Here is a 25,908-nt window from a genome sequence, read left to right as displayed (position 1 = left end):
ATAAAGAGAACGCCGAAGAACAGCTACCCCTAGTGATGAGAAAAATGAGAGATGAAGTTCAAAGTCTATCTTTGTTTACAGTCCTTTCTCATTTTTCTCAACAACTTGTAACCGGACACAGAACAAACACTGAACAAAGACAATATCTCAACGTGTAGACACGTATTTGGCAAAATCACTGCAAATAATTTCACCAGAATCAGCTTTCTGAATAGCTTTGTGTCACATTGTTATACCCAGGTCAGAACTCTGGCTTCAAATGCTAGTGTACCTCCATCTAAAGAGTTAAAGCCCAATTTAAATTTCTCTGAACTGACCTCCCAAAACACAGAATAGCACACAGATCCTTCTCTGGGTCTCTAGGCAATATGAATGCACTTGAATGGGCTAATTTACGACCAGATTTTTTTTAAGTGCCCTAATCACTAAGCAGAGATCCCTTATGTGGAGAGTCACACACGGGAGTGGTACCAACCACAGATGGGGAGCAAAAGGGAAGAATGTAGAGCGGGCACAGGGGGGCAGAAATCCTCAGTCCGGTAACAGGAATACCCCAAGCCAAACGGTGTAAGGGAGAGGACATCAATGTGTTTATGCTGTGCCTAGCAGAGCCCCAGTTCACAACAAGAAAATCCAGATGCTACCACAGGAGAAATATAAATGGAAAAAACTTAACATGAATGTTCTTTAGTGCAAGAATGTTATTCATCAGAAAATTAGGAGAGTCTACAGCAAGTCGCAGTCTTCCTGATCTTTCTTCCATGTGTGAATACACAGTGTGAAATCAAACTGGCTACATTGTCCATGAGAATGCACTGCTGATGGATAGTTTAGCACAAGCAACACAGACTATTTGGAGATGTTATTACCTGGAGCTTTCTGCGCACTGTATGGGCTCTTTACTTAAGTTACATGATTGTATTATACAAGTGGGAATTCTGTGTTCATAAATATTATACAGTTATGTTAAAATATGCATAATACACTCTTTATAGACTCAGAAGATGGATACAGGACTAGGAAAACAATTTGTACAAGGAAGCAAAGAAAAAAATTAGCATAAATAATATTCATGTGGCAGGAAATTTAAAGCACACAAGCTGCAACTCCAAAAAGAGATAAGAGCGAGGAAGAAATCAAAATCTCAGTGAAGGGAAACAAAATGGAGACAAATTAGAAACACCATTATTTTCCATAAAGCAGAAGGCAAAACCACGACAGTCCTTGCTTGGAACAGTGCAACTTGCTGTAAACTTCACTCATCATCTACACACAACTCAAATCCTTTTCTGAATTGTATTTGCTTCAGGACAGTCCTGCTTGAGCATCTTCCTTACAGCTTCTCTCTCTACAAACAGTGCCTTCAGTCCTCTTTCTCATAATAACCAAAGATACTACACAAGCCTCCTCTGTATCCAGCTTTTCTCAGACTCATAGTCTCTGGTTATTGCTACTTGTCTACCTCTGCATTCATCATTCAGGGATTTACAGAACATTCATGTGGTAGATTCTGTGTAGGATCTTTGGAGAGATTATTTAAGTCATGTCTTCTCCTGCACATAACTTGCAGCATTAGCTTTCTACGTAAACAAGAAAGAAGCTGAGTGAAAGGAGAGAGTAATCTGAGAAATCACTGAAAAAATTTATGAAGCACCTGTCCCTTTTCAAATAACTATTTTCAAAATTATTTTCTATTAGATTAAAACACTATTTCTATTCTGAAAGGGAAAAGAGATAAGTAAAGCGTGTTGGCCTGTTACAGAACAGGGAGGCATATTTTCGTCTTTATCACTTGACAGAAAATAAGAAATAAATTTCAAGCACGGTCTGTGATACCTGTTTACTACCAAGTATTAACTGGGCATATCTTAACATGAAAAAGACAATATATGGATGGAGCCAGACTTTCAAAAATTCACTTTGGGTGGGAAAAAGATGAAATCGAGGAACATTACTTCTAGTGCCAGGGAAATGTGCCTGCCAGGAAATAAAAGCAAGGTCAAGCCACAGATAAAATCTCAAAAAAAGGCCGATTCAAATGTAGGACTGGAGGTAATTTGGAAGAAGGTCATTTGGAAGCTGGCACAGGTGAACACAGGACAGACAAGCTGGAAGACAACAGAAAGCTGCCAAAGGGTGGACAGTATTAGCCACTCTAATCGCTGTGTTCTTACAGGGCACGCCACTGAGGTGTGCGCAATCTGGCCTCTGAAAGGGCCGCCTCCTGTACAAGTGGAATCATCATCTTGCTTCAGTCTGCAGGACCAGTCTGTCCTTTCCAAAGATTCAGTGCTACAGTGGCAAGAAAATTTAACTGAGTATTAGCAAGTGTGATGGACAAAGCACAGTTGCAGTTAATGTAACAGAGAGCCAATACTGTATTATTAAGACAGGATCAGCTGTCATATTAATCATGCTACTAACCTGTTTTTCTAACATTCATTTGTACATATTATAGATTCTGAAAATCCTTCTCATTTGTTTAGACACAAATACAATGAGGCCCCTGCTGGAAACAAGTAAGTGCAATGAGGATAATACTAATTAACAGTAATGGAGTACTGGTATAAAACTGTTCTTATCAACTTTTATTGCACAGTAGTTAATGCTGTGAGTTTTTCATGAAATGTTGGTCTTTAGACTATTGTAAAATATGAGTTATAATACTGATCTGGAAACAATGAAGACTAGGCAAGAAAACAGTACATCTACAACTTGCAACATCTTCGAAAAGCATTTCTTAACTGATATACCAAATATGTTAAAATAATATCATGAATAAGACTGTACCCTAAGTAGTAGGTTTACTTTGAAGTATTTATGCTTCAACAACACAGGTAGGTATTTATTCATAACTGCACATTAAAATGGTTTCACAGGCTATACTACAACTGATTTTATGTTAACTGGTAGGAAAGAACATCTATATATTCAAGCTGTATTTAGTAGGCTCTTTTAGATCCTTGAAAACTTGACTGGGTAATACCGGACTTTAGCGGCCAGGCTGTTGAACCCAGGAAGAAAATGTGACAATCATAAAAATAGTCCACACAATAATAATAATAGCTTCCCATGACAGCAGATGAGGTTGTGATACAACTATAAATGCATTAATAGATTTGGTCTCAACATTTTAGTAATACAGGAGTCTCTGAGGGCAAGAGCAAACACGGATTTGATTTGAAACCACACCACATGAAAAAGTCAAACTGTTTACTCACATAAAACATCATACAGTATATACAGTAGATGTAGATTACCTGTTTAGTGCCTTACATCCATGTTTACCAGCAAACAAGATTCTCTCTAAAACTCTTCAGATAAACATCTCTACTGCCTTGATGCTGTTTATCACATGGCCCTAGAAGTTTTCACGAAAGATGAAGCAGCAGCAGAGATGGCAGCAGCAGTGCTCTAGACCAGAGGCACTTTTTTAGCATGGTTGCACACCACAGCTGGCAGTCTGGCAATCACCTCTAGTAGAAGGAAGAATACAGGGTTTTGAAGATTTATTGCCATTAATTCTGGCAGTTTTTCTGTGACTTTTTTCTGAGTGCTTCGTTAGGAAGACCTCTGATGTCCACTGTAAATGTAGGAGTAAGAATCCTACCAACCACTTCCATGATGAAATGGAGGAATTTGAACTCACTGAGCACTCTTGAAAATACTTCAGTCATTTCTGGCTCATCTTACAGACTTAAGACTTGCTGGACCTGACCTACTTGAAAGAGTGTTCTCTTCGTGCAATTCTTGCAAACTTTTCTGCACACTTTTAGTTTAAAGTCACTGTGATTTAACTTTGTATTTACATTCACATAATTGTTCAGCCATTTTAGATTTCTGCAGCTGTTTCAAAATCTTCTCTGACAGGTACTATGTATTTGCTCTGGGCCTCTAATACTTCTATATTCAGTCTCCACGTAATTTTGAAAGACTTCACTCGTAACTGACCTTTTTAGTTTCTTTGTCTTGTTTACTTTAATTCCTCTGTTCCAAATCAAGCACTAGCATATCAAATGTTTTTACTTTTCCTGCTTCCGCAAAGATGTTAAATCTATACACATTATGAAGTAGCTCTTAAAAAGGAACATTTTGAACTAAGTTCAGTGTGCCATTCAGGAATAACTGAGGAGTTTCTTCTTATTTTACACCTACAAATAATGGAGAACGGCAAACAACAAAGTAGCTGAACAGTGAAAAGAGGTGCAGGCTGCAATTCATTAAACACACCAGCCAGTTCTTGTACCCCGTAAAGGAAAAACAGGCATAAGGGAAGGAGGAATTTGTGATACATCCTCAGGACTGAGTTATGCTGCAGTCTTCTGCATAAGCATAATTTTCTGCATCAGACATATGTAATTGGAAGACTCCATATTCACATAAGAAACCTCTTTATAAGTGAACATGGGTTCATTTATGGCTTCTCAGGAGAAGATGGAACAGTACAAAAACCTGCCTCGGTGACATCATCTCTGCATTCCTTTTTTAGCCTAAACTTAAAGGAGGAAGTTACAATAATGCATCCTGGGCTGCATTAAAGCAGGGTGGCCAGCAGATCGAGAGGTTATCCTCCCCCTCTGCTCTGCCCTAGTGAGACCACATCTGGAGTACTGTGTCCAGTTTTGGGCCGCCAGTTTAAGAAGGACATGGAACTGCTTGAGCAAATCCAGCAGAGAGCTACCAAGATGATCAGGGGACTGGAGCATCTCCCTTATGAGGAAAGGCTGAGACACCTGGGTTTCTTCAGCCTGGAGAAGAGAAGACTGAGGGGGGATTTCATAAATGCCTATAAATATCTAAAGGGTGGGTGTCAGGACAATGGGACTAGGCTCTTTTCAATAGTGACAGGGGACAATGGGCACAGGTTGGAACACAGGAAGTTCCACCTCAACATGAGGACAAACCCCTTCCCTGTGCGGGTGCCAGAGCAGGGGCACAGGCTGCCCAGGGAGCTTGTGGAGTCTCCTTCTCAAGAAAGATTCAAACCCTGCCCAGAAGCAGTCCTGTGCCCCTGCTCTGGGTGTGCCTGCTCAAGCAGGGCGTTGGACAGGATGATCTCCAGAGGTCCTTTCCAACCCCTACCAAATTTAAAACAAAACAAACAAACAAACAAACAAAAAAAACCACACACACAAACAAACAAAAAAACAAACCACCACAACAAATGTAATTTCAGACAACAGATAATATCATATCTATATCTTATTCTGAAGTGCTGTCCACTTCTGGCATTATATTTTTGCAGTGGTTGTGAAAAGTGTCATGCTTACTGTGCATGGTGAAGTTGAAACATTCTGTGTTCTCTTCCCTTCCCCCTTTTTTTTTTTAATAAGTGTTCCCAGGACTCAGTCATATTATCGTGCTTCTACATCAAACGTCTGCCAAGTTTGTATGTTTTGTTAAAGACCTGTATGTTAAAGGAAGCCAGTGTAAGTTGCTGGGGAAGGAGTAGTTCAATTTCTGCTCAAAGTCATTTATCTTTTGGCTTGTTTCTTGGAACTGTCAATCAGTGTGCGATTTAAAAGTTTTCTAACATGGGCACTGTTGCTGATTTCTGATCATTAAACATTTGCTTAACAAAAAAAAATCACATACACACACACAATTTTGACATGGGCAGCATGATCATATAAGGGCAAAAACTGTGTTTCTTATGATACCTACGTTTCATATACAAAATCTAACTGTGGTTTTGGTTGTTCCTGCCTAGTATATTTCTTCTCATCTGATGTGAATTCATTTAAGAGGTACTACTCTCACTTTTGTCTTCGCTTCATTATTTTATATTGCATGATTTAACTTAATTTTGTAATGAGAATTAAAAAGGTAGATAATTATGCCAAAGAATGATGCTGTATCATAGTGCTTTTTACCCTAGCTAAAACTTCAGAATACAATAACATTTAACCTTGAAGACATTTTGTAAAAAACAGCCTTCTGGGTATCTATCTGAAACATAAATCTACCCAGACAACAAGAAACAAGAACTTGGCTAGACTGGAACTATTTTTCACTATAGCTCCAATTATGAACTTCATTCAGCAGAGAGGTTTTATCATATGAATAATTCCATCTTTTTCACTGAGGCACGATAAAAGTAGGTCTTTAAAAATGAGCATATGCTTTAAGAGCCTGAAACAAAGTCAATAGTATTCATTTCAATGGACATCAATGGAAAGACAGTAGAAAGGAAGTAAAAAAGCCCAATGAAAAGAGGTGAGATTACCCATGTTAAGCACGCACGTCTAAGGCGCTGCTGAATCAGAATGAATGTCATCACAATTCTTTACTCAGATGCTTTTTACTCTCAGGAAAGTTTACCTCTTTATACACCCATGTTGGTGAGCACATGTGTATGTATAATGGTATCTCACCTATAAAATGCTTTCCTTAATAGATATTTTATGTTAAAAAAAAAAGTCATTAGGGTGTTTTTTCCAACAAACTGATTCACCTAAAATCCACAGGAAGTTAATTCATAACTGAATTTCTATGTGAATTCCTTGCATTTTCTAAAGCAACTGCTAATCCCATTTAAAAGATGTCAATGCTTTTTCAAGTGTATTTCTGTTATAGGCAATTTTGTACCATTAGTTTAAAACAAAGATGTTTTACTAGGCAAAAAGCCAAAAACCTGGATGCTCTTATGAACTGCCTGATTTTGACTAGGCCATTCTTTACAGTAAGAAAAAAATTTAAGGATGTAAGTGGCATGTTATTACTCAATGAGAAACCCCTCTTTGAGATACAAATCCACAGAACATAAGCTTGTTCAGAGATAACAAAAAATACAGATACCACCTGCTACATAACTGCCGAAGCTCTAACAGGCATGAAAACTGAAAATTTCAGGCAGATTAGTCTAATATAAAGGCTATGAAGTTTACAATCAAAAGAGTAAGCTCAGTTGTACAGCAAGCCATCTCAGCTATACAGGAGGGAGATACACATACAATTTTAACATTGCTCTTAAAACCCACTCTATTTAAAGCCGACATAAACACAGAAAAGATTAAAATCTTATTATCTGCCTTGCTCCTCCTTCTCTCATAACCTCCAAAGCAAATAATCAACTTGAGCGTAATCACAGGAACTAGACGCTCAGCAGCATGGGATCATTGGTAGCTTTTCTCCAACTATATTTTCTGACACTTTTAAGCACAGAAATGATACAATTTTAAGCACTCATCATCTGACAGACCTAATAAGCAGTGCCTGGGACTTTTCAGTGAACCCAGAAGAGAAAGCTACCAGCCCACAGTTTACAAAATGCATAGAGACACTCTGGAGAGACACTTTCAGCTCAGCCACTAGACACGCTACTTTGCTGCTTTATTTTACTCTTCTTGCAAAAGAATCAGACCTATAGCCAAAAGGTCTTCTGTGACTTGGGGGACACATGTTGACTCATTGGTATTTATGCTTTGTTATTATGTCAATACAATCAGTCTAATGTAATAGATCATTCATGCCATGGTAAGTACCACTGCAGAACTGTAAAATTTATCAGCAACAATTAACTCTTACACTGAGCTTTTCTTGAAGTGTTTTGTAAAGAAAGTAAGTACTCTTCCCTTACTTTCCCATAAGACAACCGAGGCACAGAACAGTGAAGTTACTTCACCACTGCCACCCTCAGGGCAATAGCGTAGCCAGGGATAGAAAATAAAACTTTAAAAAAGTGATCAGCTCAAAGAGGTCATGCTTGAAAGCACAACTGAATACATATATGGGGTAACTGACAGTGCAGACAATGGGATAGTCTTTTGATTCCTGCCACAAGACCCCCAAGGCAGGTCAGGACTTCACCATACAAACTGAGTATCCAATCACAGCAGTTGTTACTGTAACTTACTGCTGTGAAGAAAATGAAATCCAGTATCAGGAAAAATCTGCCATTATCCAGCCAGCAATCTTAAACTGGAGAGCCATGCAGGGGAAACTGAATAGACAACCTCAATTTACCAAAATTTTGCCTCCCTGCTTTTGTGCTTACAAAGTTATGTCTTAATCTTATAATAATTTCCCTCCCTTTATAAAAGCAGTAGTCCACCCTCTACTTTTTCCAGTCTGACTTGCTGAGTAATGGAAAAGTACCTTCCATCAGCTCAAGACAAGGTTAACAAGAAGAGAATCCCAACCTCCTTGGGTTTTTTCAGTCAAAAATCCATCTAGGGCAATATTCAATATAAACCTTTCATATTTCCTGGAAGCAATAAAAAGTTTCAAAGAAAAAAAAATAAGAGACAGTTGTAGACACCTCTATTTACAGCTTATGTATCTCAGGCAACTGGAAAGTAAAAGCAGAATACCTGTGGTAGGAATGAACTCACTGCTGGAGAACAAAATAATTTGCAGGTCATGCAAACTAGAAAAATTAAAATGTATTTATTCTGCTTAACCTGGATCTTACTCTGTGTGGCATTAGAAGAATTAGATAATTGTTTCATTACTCATCCTAACAAGGACCCACAAATTAGATATATTTTCCTGAACTAACCCCTATAAATTCCAGAAACATATTCTGCAAATGTTATGGAGTTGGGCTATAGAAAGAATCTGAGTTGGCTGGAGTACTGCTGCACATTACAAACTAAGACACAAATTAAAGATTACAGCAAAAGCTTCAATTTATGACTTCCAAGATGAATGAGTCTCTGCAAGTTGTTTCAATGTCTTTGGAACAGCATACATCACATAACCTTACCAGCAGTGCCATCCCGGTCTGCCTTGGTCATCATTAAACACGCAGTAGTGAAAATCACTTTCTGTTATTGTTTTGTTCCATAGATTTGAGGATGGATAAATCTTATTTAAGTTCTCTAAGGTGACAGTTAAGAGTATTTTGGATGAACAGTTCTTTGTTTAGCTATGAAACTACAGTCAAAAGGCAGGTCAGAGCACAGCAGGCTATCATTCATAATTTCTTCTTCTCTCACATTAGAGAATTAACTCTCGGAATGAAATTAGTTCATTTTACACGTCCACACAGTCCTTAGCTTTGGGGTTAAGATAATAAACAAGGATGCCAGTAAATACAAGTAAGAACTACCCTTCTGACTGCAGTTGACATATGCTTTTTTCAGCAGACCAAACACAACTGCATGTTTTGAAGTTTAAGTTTTCCTCCTATTTTCTAAGGACGTACAACTTAACTGCAGAAGCTCTTTTCCTTACCACTTACATCCTCAGGTGCTGCTGTTCCAGTGCTTCTAGAGAGCAGTGGTGACTCTCTGTTGTGAAAATGTGTGTGTATCCCAAGATATCTCTCCAAAAAGAGAAAGGACGCACATGCTTCCCAGAGCACAGGAAAGGACAAACAATCTCGCTGTCCTTGCAACCTCTCCCTACACAGTGGCAATGGCACAGAGGAGGTTTATTAGCCATGGTGGTGCAATTCCCCATGGGCCTAGCATCACCCTCCAGCCTGCAGGCAACAGGCAGGGCCACTGCATACAGCACTCAGATAACAACCGTTTGGTTGGCAGGGAGTGTGCAGAGGTCTCCCGTTAGCCTGTTGGGAAAAAGAGAACAATGTCATGAAGCTTTAAATCTCTCCAACTCTTACAGGTTTTAGGAACCAATGGTACTCCTGAAACATACCATCAACACAAAAGCTGTCTGAGGACAGAAAGGGAATAGTGAAGTACTTTGTGTCTTACAGCCACTGATAAGTGTTAGTGCAGGATGCATTAAGTATAAAATCATATGAAGTCCAAAAGATGACAGGATGGAAGAGCCAGAAACGTCCAGCCCAGGACTGAGGTGGCAGCCGCTTGTGCATATCTATTAGCTACCACAACAGCTAATCCGTCCAGGTTTTGACAGATTTATGAATCAATCTTTTGAATAGTCCAAACTATAATCGTTGCTGTACATGGACCAATGTTGAGCCTTCACAGAGTAGGCATTTTTTGTTCTCTAATAACTTGAGGCTTCGAGCTACATCGACAAAAAAGCTGAGCAGTAAAAAAAAAATAATAATCTATTAATTGTCACTTCAACACCTCTCCTAATTGAAAATATTTCATCAGGTGGGATATTCAATACAATGACATCTCCTCTCCCACTACAGACCACCTGGCAGGAAAAAAAAAAGGCAAATCCTTTATGCTGAGACCAAACCTGGGGTTTGCAAGTCCAGTGTATTGTGGCTTACCAAATGTCAGAAGTCATAAGGGGCCATGTGGATCCAGAAATGGAACGAAAAGGCTGTCATGTCTTCCTTTTCCAGTGAAGAAGCTGAATAATGAGGCTGTATAACCCGCTGTCACATCAAGACTACAGAAGAAACATCCACAGATGCTTTACATGCCTGACAACAGGGATGCCTTTCCTTCTACATGCGCCTCTGGCTTCGCCATTCCACAGAATAGCTTTGCCACATTGGAGTACAATCATGGAGATAATAAGCCAACTTTTAATGCATTTAGTCATGATAAACACATTGGACTAAAGGGATGGTCACGTTATCCAGTTCGCAAAGTGTACTTTGCCATTGTGAAATGTTTGTGACCAGCCATGCCTTTGTGAATAACTCAGCAGGACAATCCCATAACATACCATCTCATATAATGTAAAAGGCACAGTCTTGATGCTATTCATATTTGGCTTCTGTATTCTTTTTATGAGACATGCACATGAAATACTGTTTATCACCATTACAGGAACACAATTATTTGGTAAGTACAGAGGAATCTCTGAGGACAAGATTTTGACTGGCTTCATCATGGAGGGGAGAAGATGTGCAGACACCTAGAATCACTTACTTCAGAAGCAATAGCTATACAAATAAATATCAAAACAAGCACCTTCAAGCTGTTCACAGTGCCAGGAAATACAGGGCCTAATTTAGTATTGATATATGCCTAATGGGAATTTACTGGTGTGCGTGTCAAGTAGATTTGCTTAAAGTAAGCAATTATTAAGAATGAGAAATATTTGTATGGTTTACTTGCAATGTCACATGGGACAGGTTTTTTTTAAAAAGTCCTTTTTAAGGTCTTTTTTATTGTTCCTACAAAATGGACTTAACGTTACAATTGCGTTACACTTCACTATGATACAGTACCTTTATTACAGCCAAATTCCCTTTAATTTTCTCAGCCTTTAGGCCACAAATCTTATAGTGCTACACAGTGGTTATTTATTTCTTTTATTTGTTCTGTTTCTAACCTGATATTCATTTTTCCTCCACAGAGTATTTTGATTAGGTTCATAGTCATTCCAATTTGGATGAAGAAAAAAACCCCAAGCTTTTACAATTTTGCACTTGACCAACCACAAAACTTAAATTTATTTGTTTTCTTTTTATACTTTAAATTGATTTGTGTCGTATTTGGGATTTACACCCAAACGGGCCTAGCTGACTGGTATAGTCATAGATCTTAGAAATATCAATTCCCTTTGAATGGTTTAAAAGCTTCATAGAATATAAAATAGAAGTGGGATAAGTGCTGGCTGGACACCTAGCATCACGTTCAGAACTGCAAATTCATCTCTCTCAAACCACCTATCTTGTTTAGGATAGTCTCAAGCAACTCACACCTACTTCCCAGCTAGTTTATGAGATCTCAGAATTTACTGTTTGCCTTATGCTGACAATATAGCTTTTGGCAGCTGGTGGGGTGGAGGGAAGAAGTATATGTATTGGAATTTACGCTTCTGATCTTAAAGGTCAGTTATCTTCTGAATTCTATTCCAACCTCTTATCTTTTGATGAAACCCATTGATCTTTAACAGTAAAAATTATCAGATTAAATTAGAACTACTGATTTATTTTCTAGTTATTGTTAGTCAATATTTCAAAGACCCTAGTGTATCAAAAGGTTGCTACTTTAAATTTCAAGCCATATGTTTTTAATATTTAGGTCTATTGATTCATCAACGCTTGGCAACGCAACAGTGAGGAAAGTCACACACTGCAGTACAGAAAAATCTTTCTTACACACTTCAAATCATCTGACTTTTGGTATCTACACTATTGATATCTACACCTGAATGAGTTGCCCTGAACTCTGCTGTGCCAGTGGAGATAGAATCAACACAGACAATGGAATTAAACTCAGCCTAAATTTGACATTTATATTTGGTCAGACTGTAGACTCCACTGACTGTACCGACTCAGCCTCCCAGCACTGTGACAGGAACCGAGACAGCTAGGTTAGGTGTAGATCACTACACTGGAGAGACTGAAAATTAAGTGACGTGAGTACCACCCTCAGTGTCCCAAAAGCAGAGGTCCCTTTATTTTTAGATGGGTTTGATGATGTCATTATAAAAATTTCTTTCACTGCATAATTGTAAATTAAAGGCTTTAGTATTTTCTGTATTTTCTTTTTGCAAATAAACATAAAAGGCAAGTCTGCTGAGTCAAGCAAACTTTTTACAACTTCCCTAGGCACTGAATTAAAACACCTGGAATTCTTCAGCTGTCAGCAAACCTGGATGAAAACATGTAGAACATACAAAAATAATTTCAAAGATTTGAGAGAAAACTGTAGAGACATCATGCTGCAACAACTGAAGGCAGCGGGAATACTACCACTTGTTTAAATGAAAGCAGAACTCAATAGGAACATTTTTTCACATGAACATTTTCAAGTATTTTACAACAAAAACATCTATTTTCAAAAAAAATATTTTTTTTGTAATTTACATTCATTTTGGGTTACATGTTTCTTTCTAAGGTTTTTTCATTTCAAAAACTCCAAAGTACTTCTAAACATAAAAACGAAATGAAAACTGGGATTTCCTGCTTGGATGATTTTCAAGCGAAAAGGGCAGTCTTAGAGAAATGTTACTGAAAAATCAGGATTCTCCCTATATAAAACCATACCAACATATTCTCTTTCAGCAGCTCAAGCCAAATGGGAAGATTTTATTGTATAACAGTGATATGGAGAGTTTTGTTTGAGATTAGCATACAAAAAAGCATAACATTTTCTTTTCTTTCCAATGCATTTAAGAACCAGAATTATAGAAGATCTACACGCTTCCCTCACAATAACGAAACCACATGAGAAAACCCGTACACTGCATGAGAGCGCGCTGGCCATCTCCGGATACCTCACGGGGGTGAGGGTTGAGCCAAAGCTGCTGCTGCCTCCCTCCTTCCACACTGCTCACCTCAGCCTGGTCTCCGTCAGGTCAGTTACACCAAGTGCAATACATTCTTATCATTTCAAAAGGTAAAAAGCTTTCTGTTCCGCTCAGAAATGTTACAATAAAATGTCCATGTTTCTATAGTCAGTCTACATTTTCTTACCTCAAAGTCCCTTTGCAGAACAAGAATAATGATTTAAAGTTGGAGCTTCTCAGAAGATTGAATTTGCAGTTTCAAGCCAAAATTTTTGTTTGATATGTTCTATAGGAAAATAAACATTACTACTGGGAATGCCATTTAAAAGTGTATCTGGGGCCTGCGCCCAGGTGCTGGAGGCAGGGCTGAGAGGCGTCTGTGAGAGGAGGCTGCGGCTGGTTCCAGCTGTTTCCAGAAGGTTCCGGAGCACTGCGGCCTGGCACAGCTGAGCCCCTCAGCCACGCTGGGGGTGCCTTGGGGGAACGCATTTAATAAAGGGCAAAAACACCAGAAAGGAGAGGAATAAGGAAAAACAGTGTGAGGAACAGCCCGGGGAGCACCTGGGGCAAGGGCAGGGCTGTGTTCCAGTAACAGGGGCAGAAACTTTGGGGTTTAACATTTGTTTCCAAGACAGAGTTCTGCATAAAACACCTTTCTCAGATTTACAGATAAAACCTTCCCTTGTGGCTGTATATTCATTGACAGATACAGCATATTATGAAACTTAAAATAATATAATTAAACTACAGGTACAATCAGTAACACTAGCCAAGAAGGAATATGGCAACTGAAAGTAAATATTAACCCAGTGAAAGCAGTGAATAATGTTTACCTGATCAAAAGCCAAAGACAAGTAAATAGGACAGAAGTTGATGCTTTGTTATAGCTCTTAAATTCTGCTCACAAAGCTAATTCTAATTTTATTTTCTATCGTAAATCCATTAGCTTTAAATCTCCCTTATTGCCTGTCATTCGTTTAGAGAAACAAGCATTTTTTAGCCAAAGAAAAGCCTGTGTTATGCACTAAACCAAGCCTAAAATAGAAATTTTAGCAATATACAGATATCAATTAGATGTGTGAATTTTAATATTTTGCAGTAATACTTGCAAAAAACTGGGGAAGGTTTGGTATAACTTAATTCAGAGAACTCATTTAATGCTCATTCTTGTTTTGTTGTTATAGCTAAATTCCCTACAATATATCCTGTGGTATTTCCTATAGGCATTACCCTGATTAGTGTAGCTTAACATAGAGCAGCTGTCCTAGATGGTTAGATTTAACCGATCCAAAGGATGCAAGAGAGAAGCTGTGTTGCTGTGTATGCAAATACATTAATATTTTCATCTCCTTTGTTTCCATTGCTCCTTGTATTATTTTTTTCCAGCATAATATGCTAAAGAACTTGAAGTACAGTTAAAAATATGGAATGAAAGTATATGATGAAATTACGGCAAATTATTTACCCTACTCCTCAGAATCAGCCTGATACCATATTCTCACTTTTAAAGATTAAATTGCTGGTTTAAAAATTTTCTTTGCTTGTCCAAAGTTCAGCTCTTTGGCTGTTTCAGATACAAAGTCTTTGAGACAGAAACAGGTCCTGACTATCCTAGTGACGGACTAACCTTCTCACAGAGAACACCTCCAACTGAGTCTCCAACAATAGCTGCAAGAATACAGGTGGGCAAATGCCATTTCCTCAGAGCTGAACTGAGGATGCTTGAAGAGAGACAGCTCAGTGCTCAGGGAGTAGCAGAAGCTACCCAATCATCTGCACATATGTTTCTGCTTGTATCCAACAAGATACAACGGTCCATTTCCCTTAAGACCTGAGCTAGTTCATTCTAAAACAGCATAAATAACATGTTTTTCTACACAATTAAGTTAATTTTGCTTATTATTCAGAGCAACAGCCCAGTGTACTCCACAAGTCACTCATGTACAGCCCCTCAACTGAACAATCTGAGGGAGGGTGTACATATTTATGCAGAGAGACTATAAAAATGGGGAGAAGTATAACATGATAGCATGTGCAGCCTTTGTTTGCAATACATTTTACATTGATGGATTTCAAATAAACTAGCTATCGCTTCACCACTCACAGGAATAAAACAAAATGGCACATTACAGAAAAATGCTATCTCAAAACAACAGCTGTATGCATACTTTGGCTATGAATGGAACTGGCACACAGTCCCAGCAGCACTGCCTAGTCTGTTATCCCCCACAGGGAATCAACGCCTGATTAGATTTAGCACAGCCTCTCTTGCTACCTTCGTTTCATCTGCTACGAAATCATGATTCTCTGTTTTCATTTCCTCCCCAAGCTTTCTTTGCCCCTGAATTCCTCCAATTACTAATCCCCTCTTCACAGTCCTTGTATAACTTTCAAAAGCCAGAGATCTTTTACGTAGGGTTTTCCCCTCCAGAAGTGAACCTGCATCCCTCCATCGCAGAGACTGCAAAAAATCTCACCACACCTAGTCTGGGACCATTCCACTGCCTTAAGACAGTCACATGTAAGTAAAGACAACTGTCCTGCCTTTACCCCTTACCTGGGAGACATGCAACAACCATGAGAGTAGCCCCAGCCCCTGCATATCTTCTGTGAAGGAGCCACCAGAGCCCTCCAAATTTGGTGAGCCTGATCCTGTTGGTGACTTCAGGGAGAACCCAGCGGAAGTTTCCTGTCATCCAAAATGCTTCTTGAAGGCACCCGATAAACTCTGCCCCTTTTTAGTCACTCTAAATGCATCATTGTTATTTTAGCATGATGCAAAATGTCTCAGATACACCTCCATAGTGCCATTAGAGGTGCGAATTAAGTAGCAGATCAGGTTTTAGATGTCCTGTATCCACGAAAGCCGCTACAGTTAGGTTACACTGCAAAGAGTACCCCAAGTACACTTGCTTTCCCTCTCTTCCCCCTCACCACAAGCAAAAAGCTGTGCCCTGCATCAAAGAACTTACCCAGTGGTGGAAGGAACATGGCCAAGCCTCACAATAGTTCTTTAACGTTGTTGAGGTGGAGGGAGGTGGGAGGGTGTCTGTTGCTTTGTCTCTCTATTTAAGGTAGCATGAGAAGACTCAACAGTATGCAAAAGAAAGAAAGGAGGACGCTCCTCCAGGTTAAGTGTGCTCTCAAATCATATTCTTACCTTTGAGATTATAACATAGCTGACTGCTGTACTACGAACATATTGACATTGCTACAGTTAATGTACAAGGATTTCTTGTTTACTGAAGGCAAACCAATTCAGCATAACAGCAGCAATGCTGAATAGCTTGAAGAGTAAAGGGATTTTGTGAGGTTTCTAGAATGTCCTCAAGACTCATCTATTAATCACAGAATCACAGAACGGTAGGGGTTGGAAGGGACCTCTGGAGATCATCCCGTCCAACCCCCTGCCTGAGCAGGCACCCCCAGAGCAGGGGGCACAGGGCTGCATCCAGGCAGGGTTTGAATATTTCTAGAGGAGACTCCACAACCTCCCTGGGCAGCCTGTGCCACTGCTCTGGCACCCGCACAGGGAAGGAGTTTTTCCTCAGGTTAAGGTAGAACTTCCTGCGTTACAACTTGTGCCCATCACCCCTTGTCCTGTCGTTGGGCACCACTGAAAAGAGTCTGGCCCCATCCTCTTGACACCCGCCCTTTAGATATTTATAAGCATGGATAAGATCCCCCCCCTCAGTCTTCTCTTCTCCAGGCTAAACAAACCCAGGTCTCTCAGCCTGAGTTTAATCCTCCATTAATAGCCATTATTATATTGATAATTACACTAATGTTTTTCACATAAATGATTTTCAGATTTTTTTAGCATATATTCAACACATTACAGAGTAAGACATGAGTAAGCCCACAGGAGGCAACATAATGACATCTGAAATTCAAAACCTATTGAGAGTAAAACCAGCTCATATTTAGGACACATCATCTTGGCTCTTCTTAGAAGGACATGTAAGACTATACCGGCTTTTGACATATGAGCAGAATATGCCTGAAGCATGATTTCCAATTGATATGTACCATGTGTCCCATTCTGTTGATTTAACAGGCCACGTGGCAGCACGCAGTGTGGGAAGCCTGGTGTAAGGTATGTGCTGATTTCACCCACCCAACTATGCTGACTGGCCAAGAGACCAACGACACCCCCCGCTATGGCTAATGTGTAGTTACAACTGCTTTATGCTCCATGGAAGCATTAATGTGGACCTTTCTTCTCCAACCAACAACTGGTTTGTTTGGTTTTGGTTTTTTTAAATCTCACAGTGACTTCAACAATCAGATAGAGTTGGCTGAAATCAGCCAAAAGTTAAAAAATTATCAAAGGAGGACCCATAGTCAGCAATGTAATCACTTAAACCTAATTGTCCTAACAAACCAAGATAAATAGTGATTATTTTATAAGAACCCCAAGCCAGGAAAACACATTAAATAAGTTTCCAATTTTAAGTATGACGAAGTCCAATCAAATAAGCAGTAACACAGGAGAGTGCTTTTGAGCGCAGTAAAACTTTCCGCACCAACAAATAAGAGAACCCTCATACTGGTCTCACCTTCTCCCACCAGCAAGTAAAACCAGCACTGGAAACCAATGGGACAGGCTTAATTTAAGCAGAGACTAATGATCTCTGCCATTTCCTGCTCTGACAATGTAAATAAGACTTGTCTCCTTGTTTTAAGGAGGTTTTTCTTGGTTTTGTTTTGGAATATAGATGTGTGTACAGTATTCTTTTAGCATTCACTCTAATCTATAGATGTATATTTTTAATGTCATGCTCAAACAAAATTTCAAGTTTTTGAGAGATTTCGTACTGATTATATAACCAGTAAAATATGGCTTTACATTGCTCACTAATGTACCTAGAGTTGTGTTAATGACACTGCCTGCAAGAGTGTACTATAAAATGTAAATAGTAGCATATAAAAAAATACTTAAATTACTTTATGCAGTAACCAATTATTTATAATACATATGAATAAACAATTTTAATGTACATTAAAATGACACTGTATTTTTACTATCTTTCTCCTCCTTTTTCCTCTCAATTTTAAACAACAGATAATGTAATGCTATGCAAAGAAGTTTATTATTTCTGTATAGGACATATCCTGCATTTAGAATGGACTGCAGGAACAGACTGGTGTGGGGAAGCTTTTAGCAAGAAGGAGGAATGGTCTGAAAGAATAAATATGAACGAAAGGATTCAAATCTTTAGTATGTTGTCATTACTAAGTTTCATTCATCCCATTCAGCCACTCCAAACCATACTGAAAAAATAATTTAAAAATATAAAAGATATTTATTACTCCCTGTTTCCCAGACTTCCAATTCACTGAATTTTCATATGACTTTCTTTAAGAGTACCGTACAGGACCAATAAGAACTACTCACTTACTTTACAATAGTAAAGTGGGCAAAAATAATCCTTGCTGTAGTTCAGCTCAGCAATCTACCTAATACAAAAGCAACCTGTAAAAATGACCCCAGGTATTATGTTGTGCTCATGTGCAAAGCTTTTTCAGATGGTCCCCAAAAGATCAGTCCCAGTTAACTTAGCATTACGTTAAACCCAGCCACATCAAAAAAGGTATATACAGAAGTGTTTGGGATTTCATATAAATACAAGAACAGGTGAAGATCAGACCACAGATCCCCACCGCTCAGTATCCTATCTCTGACAGTGATCAGCCAGGAATGGGGTTAGGAAATGTGTGTAGGACAGAAAAAATACACACTGATACTTTCTAAATTATGTGCTCCCACTTATTTGCAATATACATTATAAAGGACTTCTTGAGCCAGAGGTGGTATCCGCCTCTTAGTACAAATCCACAGCTGCAGTGAATAAAAATGTGTCTTACTGTGAGCTACGCATAATTCATTACTCTTTAGTCACAGAATCTAAAAGCAGAAACGATACTCTGTGACCTATGCGACCAACTGCACGCCATGAACAATAAATTACAAATAATTCAAGCAAACAGCTTATGCCCATGGGCTAACATTTGTTCACAAAATATTTCAACATTTGTGAATAATATATAAGTGGGGAGGAATGCCTGTTCATGAACAACTCGCAGGAAAAATAAATGTTACTTTAGCTGGATAATTCTTTTGTGACAGAGTTTGGCCAACTGCCACGCTCAGAGAATTGCCCGTTTTTGGTCGTCTCCCCTTCTCATCACCACTCCAGGTCCCATGGAGGGGAATGCCAATGATTGAGGGATGGGGACTACTAAGTTGCCTAAAGTCTATCTCATCCTTCTGACTCCTTTACTTCCCCCAGCACGAAACAAACAGAAATCAGCCAGGACCACAGCTCAGCTCCACAGCTACTGTCTTCTATGTACTGTAGCTATTTGAAGATGCTTCTCTTCTCTTTCCCTTCCCTTCAATTCAAGATGCCAACTAACATGAGAAGCAAAAGGACAACGGCATGGGTATCTCCTAACTACGTCTCAATGCTACTATCTGAGAGAAAAGTGGACTACCAGAAACTACCTGCTGAAAAACATGCTACCTACTGCTGACACTGATTTTCACTGATTTACCGAACAGTGGAAACTCCTTCTAAATGTTTGTCCCAAATTCCATTATTATCTTTTTTAAATCCCTTCAATTTTCAGCATTTTCAAACTTGCTTTCCAAACAGCCAGAGGGTTTAAACAAAGCGTTCCTACTGAGTGGAGGCGGAACTGAATTCACCCCTAAATGCAGTATCCCCTCCGGTACTGCAGACTGGAAATTTCAGGCTGGATCCAGACACCCATGTGAATTTCTCCAAGTAACTTCAACGCACAAATTAGATAGATGCCATCTAGCGATAGCACTCCACATTCCCTGTATCATCAACAGGGAGAGACAGATTGCTCCCACAGGGCAATTCAGAAACATGATACACAAAAAGAACAGCTACCAAGAGGTAGCTAGGAGAAAGTAACAAACGAAGTGCATCCAATTCCTCTCCTCACTCCAGAGATTGGATACATGCCTCAGGATATCACTCAACTCAGCCTGACACAGTTTCAGCCCGTACCTCTCGCTTCCCGGCCTGACTACCAGACTACAGAAGAGGTTAAGCAGGGCAGTGTTTTGCCCCTCACACTGACGGAGGGTGACAAAGTGGGTACCACAGGACGAGAGCACGCTACTGACAGGCTTCAGGGTAGACCACCCCTCACAGGACTCTTTCATCAGTCTTGAAGTGAAAATCAAAAAATATCCATTAAGATGGAACTAGAACTCAGATGTCAGCTTCCTAAGTGAGTGCCCACAGATTCACGTTGTGAGGGGGGATTGATCCCATACTACTGAAGTTAACCAAGTGAACTCCATTATGATAATGAGCCTTAGCTACTAGATTTGTCATCATATTCCTTAAGTTGTGTTTCTAAATCACCTGCACTGCTTTGAAAATTTCATATTGAAATATTGAAGATTCCTACAAGTTTTCTCCTCTATTGTGAAGGACTAAATAATAACACAGTATGCTAACTAAAATGTACGATTTAAAATAATTATCCCATAGTAAATGATGCCAGAGAAACAGAATATTTCCAACAGGTCTGCCAGTTACTAAAGAAATTATACATATATTCTTATTCTTCCATATCTTGTTCACAAAAAAAACTTAGTAGGTTATCCTCTTTGTTTCAGTTTATAAAACGTGCATACCTTTATAATAGTATGAATTGTACTTACTACTACCATTTTCAATCTTTGCCACAGGAACTCATATAAAATATGTCAGCACAAAGTATATGTGTTTCTAGATACCACTTAAAATGAAGCATGTCTTAGTCCAGTAACAAATACACTCTTATACCAGAATTCCTCACTGTTTTGAAGGGCGATGAAGGCAAAGATATACCAGTGCCAATGATCGTTTCATCAGACCAACCATATTATGCCATGCACTCTGAAAACAACATTTTCCTTGGCCTCCCACTCAGTGCATATAGAAAATATGAGTGAAACACGCATCTCAAAAATATGTTTGGTTGTTTTTTTTTAATGAGTAAATAGCCCAAATACTTAACTATGAATCTAAATGTTTTCAAAAACACAAACATGGGTCACAGCCATATGAACAGATATGCATGTAGTTTTACATGACTGCTTAATGCATTTCCTGATAAAGTGAAGTCTACACATAGCTAATATTTGCCTTAACAGATTACACTGTAATCAAAATTGGTAGCTGGGAATTGTGAGAGGGTGGAAAACAGGCCTGGGAGGTCTATGAAGAGCAGGGGAAGGACATACCCAGCAGTCTTGTGCTGCAGAGAACAGAGGATGAAGGATAGACCCCCAGCTGTCCTATGGGGTATTGGGCAGTCATCTTCAAGCATCAGCCTTTCTAAATGCCAAGTAAATGTTGCCCCCAAGTAATCCTTATATTTCTTACTCTGTCTCCCAATCCATCCTGCCCTACAGACTCCCCTTCTCAGTTCTCCACCCTCAGAGTTTGGATCCCTCATGTTTGTGCTTTCACCCCTCTGTGGTTCCCAGCTCACAAATCCACAATCCCAGATACCGTCTTTTCACTCCAGAACACTCAATATTCAGACAGTGTCGCATGCCTACTGGGGGCATCTAGAGGTATAAACTCTTTTGCTGCTAACTTTCATAACTGGTATTCCAAGTATCTGACTTCACTTGAAAAATGTGTTCATTTCTATAAAATTAATTTTAGTCATCACATGCATACAGTCTTACACTTTTGTCTGATTGTGCAAAAAATTAAAATCAAATAATTGCTAAGTATAATTATTTTTGAAATACAGAATCCTAAGCCTCCTTAAAAAAATCATTTTATACTTTTATAGCCTATTTCTGAAGTTCAGCATCTCAGCTCAAACTACTAGTAACGTTCCTATGACTTACATTTCAAGTTTTGACTCTGGGATGACAATTCTGCATAGTTGCAACATCTGTATGTTTATTTGCCCATCAAACCTAATGCTATGCACTGAAGCTAATATTTTCATACTTTACACACTGCAATTACTAGTTTATTTCTATAAAATATAGTTCAGCTGCTAGAGATGTCTCATAAACCCTGGTTTTTTTCCCTATCATTTAATTTCCAGCCCCTACGGTGAGAATCAGGCATTCAAAAAAATTATCGCTACCTTAAAACGAAGTTTCCAGACAACAAAATTATAGAGTTGGATACAGTTAAAACATCTACAAAAATGACTGAGAAATAGAGACTTTAAATCTGGCATCCTAAACCTGACTGAACTCTTCTACAGTGCACAGAACTGCAACTATTTCTGCTAAAAATTGAATTTGGCCCTGAGTGTGGAATAAGCGTTTGAGAGCTGGTGGGGGATGGCTAACCGAAGGATCACAGTTAATGTCCTCTGGCCCACAGAGGATTTATGGAAAGCAGCTCACTGAAGTGACACAGATTTCTGAGATCATCTGAGCTTTTATAGAAGATATAAAATACAAAGTTCTATTTCTCTGGCTTTCAGCAGAAAGCATATGGGTTCGTTATTTAATCAATGGTAATGTGACAAACCAGTAAAACAAAATACATTTCTACCAAATCCGAAAAAACACGAATATTTTAATTTCATTTACAGCCTATCTAAAGACAAAGGCTTATAACCAGTATTAGCTTAACAGAGAAGTCTGCTCAACACAAACCATAGAGTTCTGCCTACACTGATATTTACCAGTTGTAGGAAGAGTTGGGATTTTAAAACAGTGGAAGCATGAAGCTCAGCATACCTCCTTCCCCTAATTAGCTCTTTAAATACTCTAAAAATGCAGTATACCTTCAGGGAAAGAGTATTTGTCCAGGCCCACAGGCACACTGTGCATTAAAAACTGTACCTCATCACTGATTTCGGTATGTTGCCTCAGCAGCAGCCACAAGCATGCCAGAGGTGATGGTTGCCAGTTATATTTGGGTCAACCAACCTTAAAAATTTTGCTAGCACTGGTGGCATTTAAAGCTATCATTTTTTTATCATCGGTGGGTTAATATGATTTATATTTATACCATCTTGCCTGAAAGAAAAATAAACCTCTCAGCAAAGAGCCTTTTCCAAAGCACCCTCCCTTCAGCACTGAGCCATTTGGCTGTCATTAACTGAGTCGCATTTATGCAGACGAGGAATTTACCAATAAAATCAATGAACACTGTTATCTTGTTCCTCATCTCTGATTTTCAGAATCTAACCAAAACAATCCAACTGCTGATTTCTTTTATCACCAGCCCATCATATTTTGCAATAATGCTAAGCTGCTTCCAATCTCAGGGAATGTATGCATTCAAACATTATACATTTGAAAATTCAATATCATTTAAAACTGCTAATACAATGAGTATAATAAATTAATACTATTCTGTATATGCATCAGTTTTTATTATTTTAATGTTTATTAGGTGTTAGTTAAACCCAGTTTGACAACCGATTTTCAAGTAAATACCTCTCTACAGTCCTGAGGAATGAATCGCCTTTTATACAATACCAAAACTCTTGTGAGTAACATGTTTCTAACAGAACTTTTCTAATGATTTCAATTCAAATAGCTTCCACTGTGGGAGGCAATTTGGCTGCAGTCTGAGAGTTGCATCACCACAAGTGTCCAAAGAAACCACTTTAATACACACTCAGAAATGAACAAATGCTGTTTCTACGAGGTGTCATTCCCACTGAGACCAGGCTGGCAGGCAAATCTCTATGTTCCTGTAATTCCATTCTTCCTCGGGGAACAATTTTTGCTATAAAAGTTTTATTCCCATTGAATAATTTTGACTTCCCTTAAAAAGAGAGACCTTTTCTTGCTGCAGGATAAACAGAATTTTAAAGAGTCAGGACTGAAGTTTAAATCATTCCATGCAACATCCCATAAATTCAGCCTAAGTTACACTCCATCCAGACAACGTATCTTGCTTGAGTCTGTTTGCTCTCTTCCTCGTCTCTTTTTGTTACGTGTAATTGCTCTATGCAGAAAGATTCACCACACCTTCCTATCTCCCAAGTTGTCTTTTCACATGAGCCCAGCTACTAGGGAAGAAAACAAAGGTGATCTTGGGTAGGACAATTATGGGAGACCTTCTAGAGACGTGCATTACGTACACAATACAAGAAATAGGTTAACACCCCTACATACTATCATTAAGTAAAACAACAAGGGTGGAGAGAGAAATGTGCATTTCTGTCCATAAACACAGCTGTAACTCTGAAAAGCGAAGCAGTAATAACAACACTATAAATATTTAGTGAATCCAAAGAAATCTCTCAAAAACCTTTCATCACAGAATGTGGCAAGAATAGTTTTTGATAAAGATGTAAATACACAAAGGATGAAATCCAAAGTACGGTCAGGTTTTCCTCTTTCTCTAATTGCCTACCTGTCTATTGTCTAATGTGCTTCTCCTATCTGTGCTAAGGTCCACCCTTCAGGTAAAGCTGGTAGATTACTCTGATTTATCAGTTTATAAAATGCAATGAAACTGAAGCACCCTGATTTTAACAGCAGTGAAGCTACTGTATATACTTTTTGTCTGTTGTGATAGCTTCATAGCATCAGTTAAATAATGGCAGCAATTACTCTCAGCTTTCCAATGAAGTCAATATGGGTCAATGATGCCAAACCACCAAGCGGTACAGAAAGTTGGTCTATGCACAGTTCTGAAATGAACTATCCTATCTTCCATTCTTCTGAAAACACTTGTCACATCTTTTCTCAGTGAGATCATAAACTCCTAGGGCTGGGATTAACCCTTTCTGTATACTGTCTACTGCTGCTGCTTCAGCCAGTAATTTATACATTAAAGACCTACACAGAATTTTTATTTTAATTTAAAATTATGTTTGCAAGTGTTGAAGATTGGTAAATCTAGGCTATCCCTGAAGACTGCCCATTCCGTGGTCCTAAATGTAGAGAGCCAGCTACTCTTGCCTAAAACAGCGTTTCATTCTCTATTTTATTATCCTGATCCATGATGAGCAGCCAAGCCTAACACTTAATACCTAGCTGAACAGAGTATTAAACCAGAGACTTCAAGATCAAGCATTATACTTGACCTTTTGATTTCTGTTCCAATCAATACCTCAGAAATTGATTTTCCTCTTACTCAGTATACCCAAATGGTTTCATTAAACTGAAAAATTATATGACATCCCCCAAAAAGGCCATCAGAACCTATTCTGTAGTCTGTGTTATATAAAAGCCCTAATCAGCAACTAGTGAATATATGACAATATCAAACACATCCACCTCAGTCATTAGATTACAATCATACTAGCAGTGATGTTCAGAAGAAATTATATACAGCATATTAAATTACAAGGTTTTTTTGACTTGGTTAAATAGCAGCAGAACACACAGCTGGATTTGAAGTGTGTGGAAGTACAACTTCAGCCATTACCAGCTCATTGTAGTATATCAGAAAGCTTCCTAATCCAAATGCATTCAAGGACTTTGATACATCAACAAGTTACTCCCTCTAAGTTGACAACATCCCCCAGTTGCACTTTTAACCTAGAATAAATTAGGTAACCACAGTACTGTGACTACTAGTCCCAAGCAGCTTGTAAATGCTTTACTCCTGGTAGAAGTGGTCATGTCCAAAGAACAAAGCTGATGTCAAGGGTAGCCAACAGGGAGAATGAGCTTTATCACAGAATTACAGAATCATTTATGTTGGAAAGGATCTTTAGGATCATCAAGTCCAACAATTAACCTAGCACTGCCAACTCCACCGCTAAACCATGTCCCTAAGCACCAAAATCTACACATCTTTTAAATACCTCCACCAATGGTGACCCAACCACTTCCCTGGGCAGCCTGGGCCA

At 38.8% G+C, this 25,908-nt stretch overlaps 1 protein-coding gene across 10 annotated transcripts in view; it reads right to left on the bottom strand.

The window, feature by feature from the left end:
* Window positions 1-25,908, bottom strand: part of CTNNA3 (catenin alpha 3) — a 562,887-nt gene that overhangs the window by 248,046 nt on the left and 288,933 nt on the right. The gene's annotated exons all lie outside the window — the stretch shown is intronic.

The sequence above is a fragment of the Phalacrocorax aristotelis genome, chromosome 14, assembly GCF_949628215.1.
Source record: "Phalacrocorax aristotelis chromosome 14, bGulAri2.1, whole genome shotgun sequence".
Taxonomy (NCBI): domain Eukaryota; kingdom Metazoa; phylum Chordata; class Aves; order Suliformes; family Phalacrocoracidae; genus Phalacrocorax; species Phalacrocorax aristotelis.
This window is presented reverse-complemented; position numbering and strand designations above follow the sequence as displayed.